The 14,286-nt window shown below is 41.7% G+C and overlaps 1 protein-coding gene across 1 annotated transcript in view; it reads right to left on the reverse strand.

Annotated features, from left to right (window-relative positions):
- Positions 1–14,286, reverse strand: part of PREP (prolyl endopeptidase) — a 114,948-nt gene that overhangs the window by 73,511 nt on the left and 27,151 nt on the right. The gene's annotated exons all lie outside the window — the stretch shown is intronic.

The raw sequence follows: 14,286 nt of genomic DNA on the forward strand, positions 1-14,286 counted from the left end.
AAATCCTTTAAAAATTATTTTTAAAATTGCTTTCAAAAAGTCCATGCCTGCTAATTCTACTACCTGTCATTTCTAGATCTCTTTTACTGACTAATTTTTCTCCTGGATAAAAGCCATATTTTTCTGCTTCTTTATATATCTAGTACTTTTTAAAACTGGATTTTGAACATTTTGAATGCTACTTTAATTTTTTTTTTCCTTTGGTCTTTCTTTAAAAAGTTTTGAGACAGTTAACTTGTTGGTGGGTCAGCTTGACCCATTTAAGGCTTACTTTCAAACTCTGCTGCAGAAGATCTCCAGCCCTGCTGTTAAGGCATGGATGGCCTTTCTGGGGCCTCTGCTGGATACCCTGGGTGTGCACAAGGTCTTTCCACCTTCACCAGTCAGAATGCTAAAGTCTCCCAGACTTGCTAAACCTCTGGTATCCGTCAGCTTACAAGTCCCTGGTAGCTGCTCTTAGCCTGAATCATGGAGTCTCATCCTGTGTGTGCACTGCTCAGTAGTGCTGAGATGCAGGGTGATGTCAAGGCAGATTTCTGGGGCTCTTAGTAGGTGGTTCCCTGCTTTTGGTACTGTGCTTGCAAATTTCACTGGCTTTAGTCTTCCTGAATTCCAATCTTTGGGTCCTTAGTTCAGTGAGACTGCAATATTCTGGGGGTGCCTCCTCTTTGTGCCAGAGTCCAGAAAATTCCTCCAGGCAGAATGCTGGGGCAATCACAGGACAACATCTCTCCATAGGTCACAGCCCTGTGACACCTGCAGACTAGTACCTGCACACAGATGTGGTGTCTATTCTGTAATAGTTTTCTAGCTGTTTATGGCAGGAGGACTAGTCCAGTCCTAGTTACACTGTCATGGCCAAAAGCAAAAACTTGTCATTGTGGTTTTTTTTTTTAAACTCATTTTAAATTCTTTCTTAGATAATTACATTTTTAGGGTGTATTATTGTGTATGCTTAAAATACATCGATGCACGAATTAAGAATGTAATATAGGACTAATTAAAACGCTAACGTTTATGATTAACAAAAAAAGTAACAATGATGTATTTCCTTTTGCCTTATTACATAGTAGGATATTTTAGGGTTTTACTTACTAGCAGCATCAAGTTTTTAGATGTGGAAGCATTAGATTCCAGCTCTCAGAAATGTCCATCCACTTTCTTACTGCAGGTTTGTTTTGGTAAACCAGCTCTTTGTCAATCAGGTTCTCTGTATTTATAAATTAATCACAAAGGCTATGTGTGTCTAAAATATGCCACGTTTTTAAGCACTTGGCAGCACACTGGATGTTATAAGTTAAATCTCTTTCTCAGGAAAAACGACTTTGAAGCACAGAGGCAACTTGTACTCGTGAAACAAGTGGGATTCCAAGTAAGTTACAGTTTAATAAAAGATTCTAGGAAAGTCCTGTTTAACTTGGCTGTTCTTTCTTGGTGACATTTTTCTGAGTTCTGAAGTAGTCTCCTTCCCCCAAAATGAATCAAGTTCTGCTGGATGAGTCTGCATCACAAACTACATGTAATACTGAATAATTCAGGTGCGCTCTCTTCATCTTTTTCAAGGTTCCTTACAGTCTTCACAAAGATCGTCAAAAGGTATTGGAGAAACTGTATATACATTTATAATTTCCACTAATTCTTTTCTCCATTCTCATCCTCAGTGTATTTCCAAATTAATTGTTGTTATGTTTTAGGTCCTTCTCTTGAAAACGAACATCTGTCTTGACTGAGTTTAAAACTTCTATCTAAGAATTTGTATTTTGCTTTTACCAGTAAAATTAAGGCGTGGAAGCCTTAATTTTAAACATTCTAGTCACCTTACTTTCCCCTCCTCCTTTCCTCTTTACACTGTATGAATATAAATTCTTTATTATAAACGTTTCTCCTTCACTGACTGCTTTGGGAATTACTCTATTTCTAGGCTTTTGTACATTTTCCTTAAGCTTCTCATATATGTAGCTAATAAACTATTTTCTAGAAATTGAGTTCCACTTGATTTTTAAACTGTCTTACATCAAGAATATCATTAGCAACCTCACAATTGTAACTTTATCAAATGTGATGGAAAGCAGCCTCATTAATAATACTGCATATTTTTGTTCTCCTGTCCTTTAAATAAAGACAGAATCTTTACAGTTTCGTGCTTACAGTCATGCTACATCAATCATAAATGATGGCTAATTCAGCTGCAGTGATTCAGCCAACAGAATGATAGGGCAGTAAAACTCACTGCAAGGACCGCACCAAACGGTCGATGACAGCTGTCTCAAGCACATCTAATGAGTTTTCCTCAGTATTTCTGGTTGGATAAGCGGATGTAGTGGTTTATATGTAATCTCAGGCAGGAAGTCCCAAGGGGACTGCTATTGGAATGCCAATTGAGTCAGTGTTTTTCACTATAGCTCTCTTCATCACAGCCCAGAGATATTCCACAACCACTTAACAAATTTGCTAAACCAGAATCAACTTTGAATTTTCAAATGCTCATGGTCTCAATATTCAAAATCATTTTTAAGTCAATGTTGCCCCAAAATACATAGACTGGAAACATATCTTCTTCCACTAAAATTTAATCAGTAACAATGCATATTCAACCATGGTCACACATTCAGACTATTTGAAGACAGTTTTTAAAATGAATTTTGGAAATCACTTGGAGGGAAAGATGAAAATACTGTTGAGGACACTTGAATCTCAACAGCATAAAGTGACTTTCCTGAAATCCAGATGAAAGGAAAATGGAAAAGCAGAAGAGCCAAGGGCCTCATCAGGCCTTTTGTGAACAGTATAAATTCCAGTTCACAAAATGCTGTTTTTCTTTAAACAATATGATCTCAGCTAGAATAACCATGTTCTCTGGAAGCAATTAATCTAATTCAAAAGCAGGGACTTTTTGCAACAGGGTTGCAATAATTCTAGTCCGAGTTATGAAATATGTGATTCTTAAAATCACAGCTTCCTTCTACTTATGTCTATATTATTTGAAACAGATTTTCCATAAGTCAAAATTATTTTATTACATGAAAATCTGTCTTTTATTTAAGTAAATATTAATTAACAAAAACAAAATTCTGGGAATTACTTTAAATAAAATATTTACACTTGCTGATATTAAGCCCATGGATCGCATTCCAAACACCAACAGGGATAAAAGTTGAAACTCTACTAGATAGCATTTCCCTTCAGATACAAGTCACCTGTATTATTGCAACTCTGTTGTAAACTTGGTGCTTCTGAATTAGATTAACTGCTTCCAGAGAACATGGTTATTCCAGCTGATATCATACTGTTTAAAGAAAAACAGTGATACAATCTAATTCTGTGAAGTCATTTGCTGAATTCCATTTAGAGTACTAATTAAATACCTTTAGAAAATCTTAATTAAGAAAGACAGTAATAACATCTATATTGATAAAAGCATCTGGAAAGAGAAAAAATTCAAATGTACAAAGAATGTGGTATTCTCCAGATAGGCTAAATAACATCTGGAAACCTGCTGGTACTTAGCTATTCATTATCCATAACCAGATGACCTTGACAGATAAAAAACAAAGCCAAAAGCCACCCTCCCTTGCTTCTGGGGTGGATAAGGTTGGAGATAAGACTCTCACCCAGTATGGCTGGTTTTAACAGAGAATCTAGGTGCCCAGCCAACCTTCCATCTCCTCTACCAAAGACAAAATGTAACATGTGCCACCAAACACAGCTGCCCACATTTGGGAGAGTCAGAGTTAAGGCTGTTTATTTAACCATCATCTACTCAAAGTCTGCTGTGGCTGAACACACAGATCAACAGAACAGGGCCTTCGAGCTCATGTTCAGGTGGGAGAGCCAGATGCACGCACGCACGCACACATGCACGCACACACACAGATTAAGTAATGTTGTAAACATTAGTACTGAGAAGTATAGAGCACTGACGAAGAGTGCTAGAGAAAACCATCTAACAGGGAGTGGAACTGAGAAGAACAGTGAGATCGGAGGAAGCTTTGGGGAAGGGGTGGCCCCTAACTGATTCTTAAAAGAGACGCAGAATTCCTCTAAATATGGTTGCTTGAATTGTACCATTCTTAAAACTGCTATGCTGGCATAGGTATCGGATTCAGAGAGCTACCTATGTCTAACACACACTTGCACTATATACGCATTCATTCTCAAGTACACGCCTCACCCACAGACATCCACATGAGTAGTGGATGCTGTGGTCTGCGGAAGCACTCATCCTCCCAGCTTCTGGCACGGGGACAGGCAGCTCACAGAACCTCGGGGCTGTGTCCACCAGCTGAAGAGAGCCACCCCTCCTAAAGTCACACGTTCCTCTGGGTTCATCCCACATGTGATGACTGATCAGTGCAGAGGCATTAAGGCCCAGATCCCTCATCCCCAGTTAGGAAAATGCCAAAGGGCTAACCCAGCTCAACAGCTCTCTGGAAGGCTGGCTGAGGCCTCTGCAATGACTTCACTCAACTTCTCCCTCTTCGACCTTCACTGTCCAGCACAAGTGGAGGTTCTGAAAGCCCTCCCACTGAATGTCCAGAGGCTGCTTCCCAGGGAGCCTGACCTGTGACAGTGTGCAGTGCATCAACCACCCTGTAAACGTACAGCACACAGACCAGCACAGCCCACAGCTGCTCTTCTCCACTCAGCCTCATGGAGGCCCAGCCAACAGCACACTGCTCCCTGGAGCTCTGCACCAACGGAAACGAAACAGGAGTCAACAGATGTTAACCAGACTTCAACCTGATTGCCAATAAGGTGCTCACTTAAGAACGTGGCTCAGGGCTATGAATCAGCTAGGCTGTGAACTCCTAAGCTCCCTCCTATCCAGGCAATGAGAAAACTGGACAGAAGAAAACTGCTCCCCAGGGAGGTCAGAGGAGTGGAGAAAGAACTGTTCCCCCCTTGCCTTTGTGGTTCCTCATCTTGGTATATTTTATGCTAAGGAAGGAAACCGTTTTAAGTGTTGGCTCCTGTCTTTGAAGAGGGCACCCAGTAACGGCTGCCATGTGCATTTACATTTATCAGAAGGCAGGGCATAAGGTATGGGGTTATCAGACTTTATACTGTCATTAAAGAAGCTGCATTAATTCAATGAGAAACTCTGATTGTGCATATTGTGGTATTAAGCTTCACTGAGACAGCAGTATTTACCAAGGAAACCTGTGACACACATCAAACTCGTGGATGGCATATGCATTTTATACTGTATTATATTAGATTCGTGTGTGCTGCTCCAACAAACACATGATTCAGCACATACAGGAATATAATCCCTATAAACCCAGCAGCCATAAAGCCACAAAGGTCAGAGATAAGCAGCAACTAGGGCATTCCTCTGGGGACTCCAGTCCCAGATGTTTTCATGACATGTGTTCAGTTAATGCCTCATGTAGGTGTGACCGTGATCCATTCGGATCAGTCTGGGTCACGTGGCTCTGTGTTCACAAGAGGCCATTAGCTCCACCACCAGCTCATGTGAGACTTTAAAAACAAAAAAATGTATCTACAGAAATAAGTGTGAAATAGAACTAGTATGTTGGTAACAGCAGTTTCTCTACAGAACGGGATTTTTGTATTTTATTTTAAGCAATAAACTTACATTATTTATTATCACCGATGTCATAAAATTTTTAAAGTAGATGAACCTGACTATTTTTAGTCTCAATACTACATAGTAAGATCAGCTGGCCTTCCAGACAACCTGCATAAGCTAGCTTTTCTTCATGCATCTCATGTTTAGGGGAAAATTAACAGAAGATCATTTACTAATGTTTTAAACTCTCAATCACTGAACTATCTACAAAGTTGTCTTTCAAAACAATGGGCCACATAACAAATATTTATATATACATAGAATATGGGGACTTTCATCAAATATACTATCCTTTTCAAAGAAAAACTCATAAGCTCTTTTATGCTAGAGTTACTAGACTCCATGGTTAAATGGTCTGGCTAATAACCATATCTTCACAGACATGAAATTTCTTTAATATGTATAATTTTTTCCACTTAGGATACAAGAAGAAGAGGGTGGAGAAAGTTTTTCATAATTTGAATCTACATGCACTGTTTCAAATCAAGTAAAGTGTTTTCTTTTATATATTATAATAAAAGAATTGTGTGTATTTAAAAAGTACACTAGAAAGCAGTAAGACTTAAAATTGTCTGGGAAATTAACAAAAGGAGTGAAAACGGATTTTAATAGTTTTGAGAGTTAATCATGTTCCTCTCAGAGCAGGAAACTTTATCAATTTTATTTCATGGACCCTTTTGGATTCCTTTCATAACAGCTGTGAATTATAACATCTCTTTAATATTAAGTATGTTTCCAAAGTGTAATTTAGGAAAACTTTTAAATGTCAAACTAATCACCTACAGTGATGGCTTTTCATTTATGAGACGCATTACGGAACTGTAATAGAAATAGGAAATAGTGTCAGAGCAGCAGTACAGGGGCAGCGGTAAGCAATGTGACCTGCATTGACAGAAACACTTTCAATAGGCAGTCCTTAAAGCGAAGTACCCAGCTTTCTCAATACGGTGTGCTACCACAGCGACGGGGGAAGAAAAGACATCAACCCAAATAATCTGCATGTCGCTCAGCATGCCAGAAAGACTAACAGACAATTCTTGGAAAAGAAAACCCACTCAAAGTAAAATGAGTAATGGAGGTCTTGACATGATTTAGCCACTCTTGTTTTTCATGTTCCTGTTTGTTTCTCTGGCTGATAAGCTTCATTATTTAAGAATCTACCGTTTGTTTTCTTTTCTCCCCCACTGAGCAATAAGAGGGGGCAGGTGAGAAAAGGGACTGACCAAGAAATCCAACCTTCCTACTATAAAAACCACCTCTCTCCGTCAGGAGCTGTTCTATGAATACAGAGCACCACGACCTTCCAGACTTGCTCACATCCAGGTGTTCAGTTTGGCTTCCTGACCTCCCGCCAGGCTCTGAGACGTTCCTGTGTGCCCATCAACACGACTCGTATCCCTTTACGCAGTGCTGGTGAAAGGGAGGACGCCGGTGACGAGCTCGGACACGCACAGTCCAGTTAGAGGAGTCCACCCTGGGACTCCTGTGAGGAACAGAGGGAATCAGTGTCCAGGAGACAGTGAAAGGTCAGGACCCCTCAGGTTCAACTACTGAAGTTAACATCAAGAGGACAACGGCATCTTTAAAATGACACACAAGCTGAACATGGTGGGAATTCCATCATGAGCCCTCAAGGGGCTCTGTATTACTTAAAAAGGTTTACACAGAATAGTCTACCACAAGCAAAACATCTTCCGTCAGGGCCGGCACCTGTGCATCTCTGCTCCTGAGTACCGCCCAGTCCTGGCACAGTGCTGGACCCAAGGCAAGGGCCTCTAGGTGTCTGGGGAGTGAAAGCATGAACTGTGCTGACCAGGAAGAGGGCTGCTGGATGATTACTGCCCTAAGCAGAAACTACCCAACAAGCAAGGGGCAGGTGAGTCAGAGTTTCCTGCAGAACATCGGACTTCACTGGCTATACACGCTCTGTAGGGTGGGGCTGCGTCCACACCAGGCCTAGAGGGTCTTCGCCAGCGTGAACCTCCGCAGGGAAGGGGGAGGACGGAAATTAACATTCACTGAATGCGCACAATGAGCCCGTTCACATGTGTGTAAAACATATAAATGTGTACACAAATACAGCTGACCCTTGAACAACGTGGGTGTACTTATTCAGGGATTTTTTCAATAGTAAAGAGCACTACATGGTCCAGGGTTGGTTAAACCTGCGGATGAGAAATAGTGGATACAGAGGAACCACATATACGAAGGGCTGATAAGTTATAAGCACCTCTGACACCTGCATTGTTCAAGGGTCAGTTGCACACACATATTTTAATTACTAGGGATCACAGTAAACATATGGAGATGGCTTATGAAGGTATGTCATAGACATTAAGATCAGAATTACTTTTGTTAAAAACAAAACAAAACCAACAACCTCCCCTCCCCCCAGCCCCAAGAATTAGTACAATAAAATTAGGTTCTCAATGTAGGATTCAGCTAGATAATCATAAAGAGGCTGGCATTTTCTCCTTAATCCTTTCTAAAAGGGACTTGACATATTTTCAGAATCTGTTCAAGAGCACCCTCTGCTGGAAAAAGTACCCCAAAATGCTTGATCTCTTTGGGTTTTTGTTTTTCGGGGTTTTTTTTTTTTTTTTTTTCAAATGCTCACTTTACAATAGACTTTTTCTTCTTTGGTCCAAAAGAACCTTTTAAAACATGGTGATTTCTATCCTCCCACCATCCTGCCCTCTAACTGAAACCTCACCGTCTATCTTACATAAAGCTGACATCACTGTCCCTCCAAGCCAAATGCCAGCAATGTGCTTCATGTTACCTCCCCAGGGCACAAGGCAGCTGCCGGTCCAGTGATCCCAGCAGCTGGGAGGTGCTGAGCAGACAGAGGGCTGGCAGGTGAGGAGGGCAGTGTTGCACTCTGCCTGCACTTCCAGGACAGAGCCTCCCGTGGATGTGGCTCCCCTGGCACAAGAGGCACCGGGAAGGCAGCTGGCCTCCAGTAACCCTGAAAGGTCCCTGCTGAGAAAGGATAGAAAAGGCAGGCAGCAGAGAGGAACGAATCTCAAGGGAATCCTGCTGGGAGCAGAAGCTTTGGGAGGAAAGGGAGACGATGCAAAAAATCAGCCAGAGGGTTTACTGTCCACATGAGGGAACGACAAAGTACAGAGGTTCCCAGAGTCGAGGGGATCTCACTACAAAGGATGCCACAAAGAGCTGGTGCCTCGAGGGGAGGGTATAGCTCAGTGGTAGAGCACATGCCTAGCATGCACGAGGTCCTGGGTTTGATCCCCAGTACCTCCATTAAAAATAAATAAATAAATAAACTTAATTTTCTCCCCTCTAAAAAAGAGCCAGTGCCTAGACACACATCACAACTGTAAGCTGCCAGGAGACAGAGACAAACAGCTCTTTATGAGCAAAAATCCTGTTCTCCTTCTCCAACTCCTCCTCTCTGCATGGCTGCGGGAGAAACTAAGGCACAATGAATAATCAGGGGGAGGAAACAGGCGATCTTGTCATTGCTCAGAATGAGCTCCCTCGTCCAATGTTCCAGTCTGATCACCCCCCAGCTTCCTCCTGCCCTTCACATTCCCTCCTTCCTGCTCCCCGTCTCCCAAACCCCAAGCAAACACTGATCTGCTCTATGCCGTGACAGACTTGCTCACATTTTCTAAGAAGTGTTTTATGTAAGTGGAATCCAATGCTGCATGCTCTTTCTTTTCTAGTTTCTTTCACAGGACATAATTATTCTGAGACTCATCCCTGTTGTTGGGTGTATCAGTGGTTCATTTCTTTTCCATTGCCGAGTAGTATTTCATCATAGGGATGTACCACAATTTGTTCATTCATGCACTTGCTAATGGATACTTGAGCTATGCCCAGTTTTGGGCTATCATGAGCAAAGCCACTATGACTACTCATGTCCAAGTCTTATGGGGAAAAAAAAAAATAACCAAGAGGAGGGAACAAACAGCCCTCCAAGTGCTCACCAAACTTGAGCTGTGGAGAGGGAAGAAGCACATGAATGGGAACTCTGATATTCTGTTTTGGGGCTACAACGGACCTTCAGTAATGGTTATAATACCCTAAAGTGTCCAGAAAGCCCTGGGTTCTGCCGGGTGGAAGATCTGTCCTGGGGAGAGGTGCTGTCCTGGGCAACAGTGGGAAAACTAAAGCTGCTGTTTGACAGTGGCTTAACGGCAGGTCAAAGCCATGCAGGAAGGCAGAGGAGGTATCTGTGAAGGAGGAGATGAGTGATGGGCATCTAGGGTATAAAGGGAAGTCCTCAGTGGGCCTGGACTGCAGCAGCCAGAGGGGAGGAGGATGGCGGGGAGAAGCTCACACAGGTCCACGCACTCAGCCAGACACCCGCCCACGTGCACCTCCAACCACACCCACAAGGCCCGACACTCCACGCCCCACGGCTCTCACATCCAGCAGCTGTGTTCTCACCCAGGAAGCCTGCTTCAGTTCAGGGTCTATGAGATGCCGTGATAAATCCTCCAACCAGACTGAAAAGGCCCTGGAGGAAACTTAGGAAACAGACTTGGGGAGAACTGACTTGCCCAAGGCCACACAGAGAGGACTAAAATAAAGATCTCCCACAGAGGTGCCAAGATGGCAGAGTAGAAAGACTCACAGCTTGCCTTCTCCCACAAATACACCCACTGAATTGCACAGAACACCTACTGAACTCTGGCAGAGTGTCCCTCACTTCAAAATACAGGAGGATTCTCACAAAATCCAATAAACAACAAGGTGATACTGTACAGAACAGGGAACTATATTCAGTATCTTTTAGTAACTTACGGTGAATAGAATAAAGATCTCCCAATTTCTGCCCAGTACACCCATCACTACAGTGCTGCACCCCACCCCTTTCAGAGAAACTGTTAATCGTATTCACGAAATACTGAGTTCAAAACGATACTCCTAAAAGCAACGACTTGAAAAATGAAAGCAAGGACTGCAGCACGTGCATTTGGTCGGTGGTGTTGACGGGAGCTGCTGCTTTTTTCTAAGGTCTCTAAGTAAAGGCTGTGAGGCACCATCTGCTTCCCTCCCAGCAAATGCCCTGAGCGCTGTGCTGTGCGCCAGTCCTAGGTGCTCCGGCCCAGCCAGCAGACAGTGCCTCAGCTTCTTGGACTCCCCTAGGCTTTGTCATGCTTCTTTGACAGGTACAAGAAACTCCTACATCCAGACTTCTTGCATGAACTAGATTTTAGTGACCTAGAACTGAATCATCAATTCAGGGTGGACCTGAGGCTTCTAAAAGCTTCACGCCTGCAGAACTCTAGCACTTGTGTTTAGGTGACCAAGAATGCTCTTCTAATTAGCAAAAGGCCCTCTCAGTCCAGGAGGGTCACACTTACAGAGGTAAGGAAGGAAGGAAAGGGACACTCAGCTAGTCAGCAGGACATGCCCAACTAATCCTGGTAACTAGAGGGGTGACATCTCTCCAACAAGAACCCCCCCCACCCCCAGGCAAGCAGCCGGAATACAGCTTGGTGAAATCTACACCCAGTGTGTGTTTGCTAAGCCCCCTGTTGTTCTTAGACTTCCTCTGCATAGTCTGCTCACTAGGGCCCTGATCCAGTATCAAGTTCTTTAGGACTCACTGTACATGCCCCTTTAGTTGTTTTTTTCCCCCAACAACTTCAGTCATTGCTTCTGGGCAGTACAGATGCACCTTTTCTTTTACTGTCATTTTTTAAGTGCTCATTTCTTCTGTTTCCATGTGACCTCTCACCTTCTGACCTCTTAAGAAGATGCAGGCTGTGTGGTCTAACGAACCCAAAGGCAGTTCCAGCCACGGACCTGCAAGTTAGTCGCCTTAGCAGGTGTTTTACTTTGTCCATACGGTGGAATGACCGCCGCCTTCTCAAGGTTATGGTAAAAGTTGTGTCAGTCAAATTAGGCAGAGTGAACGTCTACTGAGTGAACGTCTATTTAATGAACGGTAGAAGGATCACCCAAACTATTCAAATCTGCTTTTCTTGTCAGCTGCCGAGCTAGCAGAACTGAACATACATATGCTACATGCACACATGACATGTCTCCATTGTATTTTTAAAAACTGGATGCTAATTGCAGCATTATTCACAATAATGATGTAAAAATACCCAAGTGTCCACTGACGGATGAATGGATAAACAAAATGTAGTGTATGTACCCAATGCTATATTATTGTTTTTAAAAGGAAGGACATTCTGACACATGCCGCAACATGGAAAAACCCTGAAGATGTTATGCTAAGTCAAACAGTCACAAAAGGACAAATACTACATATTGACATTTACGTGAGGTACTCAGAGCAGTCAAACACAGAGACAAAGTGCAACGACGGTTACCAGGGACTGGGGAGGAGGGGGTGGCGAGCGATCGCTTGTCGGGTACAGAGCAACGGTTTCACAAGGTTAAAATAGTTCTAGAGATGGACAGTGGTAATGGTTGCACAATAATGCGAATGAACTTAATGCCACTGAACTCTACACCTAGAATGATTAAAACGGATAAACAAATTTTAGGTTATGTGTGTCTTACCATTATTTTAAAAAGCAAAGAAAATAAAACAAGCTGCTTCAACCAAATGCTAACAGAGATCTGAGCAACTAGCTGCACGTTATTCCACAGCTAAGCTTCTTTTCTTTTAGATCAATGTGTTAAAAAATATCAATATTCTGGCACTTATTTTCAGCTGTATTTCACTGTATCCACTAAATAATTTTACCTTGACTAAAACAGGTCTGCTGCAATGCTTTCCCCATTAACATCTCTCCCTTCGAAAGGTGAAAAAAAACACATGACCTAACATCACAAATTTTTTTTGGTAGCCTATTTACCCTCCTAACTATTTTACTCAGACGGAGGTAAAATTGTATATTATTCTATAAACAAACACCTATTACCAGGAGAACGCAGAAGCCTTATGTGTGAAGAGAAGCTGGACTGAGAAGAACACTTAGTAGAAACAAACTACAAAAAGAATCAGAAAAGCCATCAAAAACAAATATGCGAGAAAAATAACAACAGTACTTACACAAAAAAAAGCTTGTAGGGTGGGGAGTTAGGTGGGGAAGAAAAAACAAGAAAAAAGGGAACAATCTCAGGTAATAATGTAGAACTCCTGTAAATTCACTTCTAACACACTGCATTAAAGTCTGGCAAACTTTCTACTGAGGGCCAGAAAGTATCTTCAGCTTTCTGAGCCACATGGCCTCCTGTGGCAACTAGTCAATTCTGCTGCTGTAGCTTGGAAGCAGCCACAGACAAGAAGTAAACAAATGGGTGTGGCTGTGTTCCAATAAAACTTTGTTTACAAAAGCTGGCAGCAGGCCAGATTTCGGCTGAGGGCAGTCATTTCCCAACCATGGTTTTAGGGAAACAAAATTAATAAATGAAAGGACAATTTGGAAGAAGTTATCAACGCACATGGACTAAAATACCACGGATTCCTCTTCTAGTCCCCAGTGAATCAGACCCATGAGCAGAAGTTCAACTCTAAAATGCCACTTTCTACTCCAGTTTGAAAAGACATCTGCACCCCAATGTTCACAGCAGCACTATTTACAATAGCCAGGACACAGAAACAACCTAAACGTCCACTGACAGATGACTGGATAAAGAAGACATGGTATATATGCGTGTGTGTATATATATATACACACACATACACACACAATAGAATATTCTTCAGCCATAGAAAGGAATGAAATAATGCCATTTGCAACAACATGGATGGATCCAGAGATGATCATACTAAGTGAAGTAAGTCAGATAAAGACAAATGTCATATGTCACTTACATGTGGAATCTAAAAAAAATGAACTTATTTACAAAACAGAAACAGACTCAGAGACACAGAAAACAAACTTATACATTACTATATATAAAATAAATAAGGTCCTACTGTATAGCACAGGGAACTATATTCATTTCCTTATAATAACCTATTATGAAAAGAGTATGTATATGTATGCGACTGAGTCACTATGCTGTACACCAGAAACACAACACTGTAAATCAACTATACTTCAACTGAAAAAAAAAAGAGCCCTTCCTTACCAAAGTGCTAACTGCCTCCCAGAGAAGAGGTTAAGTGGCTCAATGAGCTAAAAAGTTTCTAGTGGATTCCTCATTTCCACTAAAACTTGGGATGATAGGCAAATATTCAGAATGCTTTTCTTCCTTAAAAAGAAAATACTTCTTAGTACCCAGAAATGAGCTAACAAGAGTCCAATTCTTACTCTAAGCATCTCTAGGTTTTTTCACAGTTAACTCTCAAGATGCATGAATAAGATCTGAGACAGTGATGCATCACTTCAAGGAGGCTGGTTGTTATCAAGACCCCGAAGGAATGTATGAACCACCTACAAAAGGGGAAATATGTAAAAGATGATGTAAAAACAATTGAACAGGCATGAAGAGCACAGGGGACTAAAAGAGAAAACACCAGCTCTCCCCCCACATTCTCACTCGTGCACAAGAAAATTTTTGGAAAGCAACTCTCCTCACCTCTGAGAATTGGGATTCTAAGTTTCAAAATGTTCATATTTTACTTTCTGTTATTTTGTACTTTTACATTTTTTTACCATAAGCATGTATTACTTTTTATATCAAGACTCTTATGTTGCAGTTAAAGGAATTACCAACTTATTAAGAGTATTTGAATATTAACATTTTTAACAAAAGAATATTCACTCAAAGGACTTCTACCATCCATAAAAATC

The sequence above is a fragment of the Vicugna pacos genome, chromosome 8 (genome assembly GCF_048564905.1).
Source record: "Vicugna pacos chromosome 8, VicPac4, whole genome shotgun sequence".
In the NCBI taxonomy this organism is placed as follows: Eukaryota; Metazoa; Chordata; class Mammalia; order Artiodactyla; family Camelidae; genus Vicugna; species Vicugna pacos.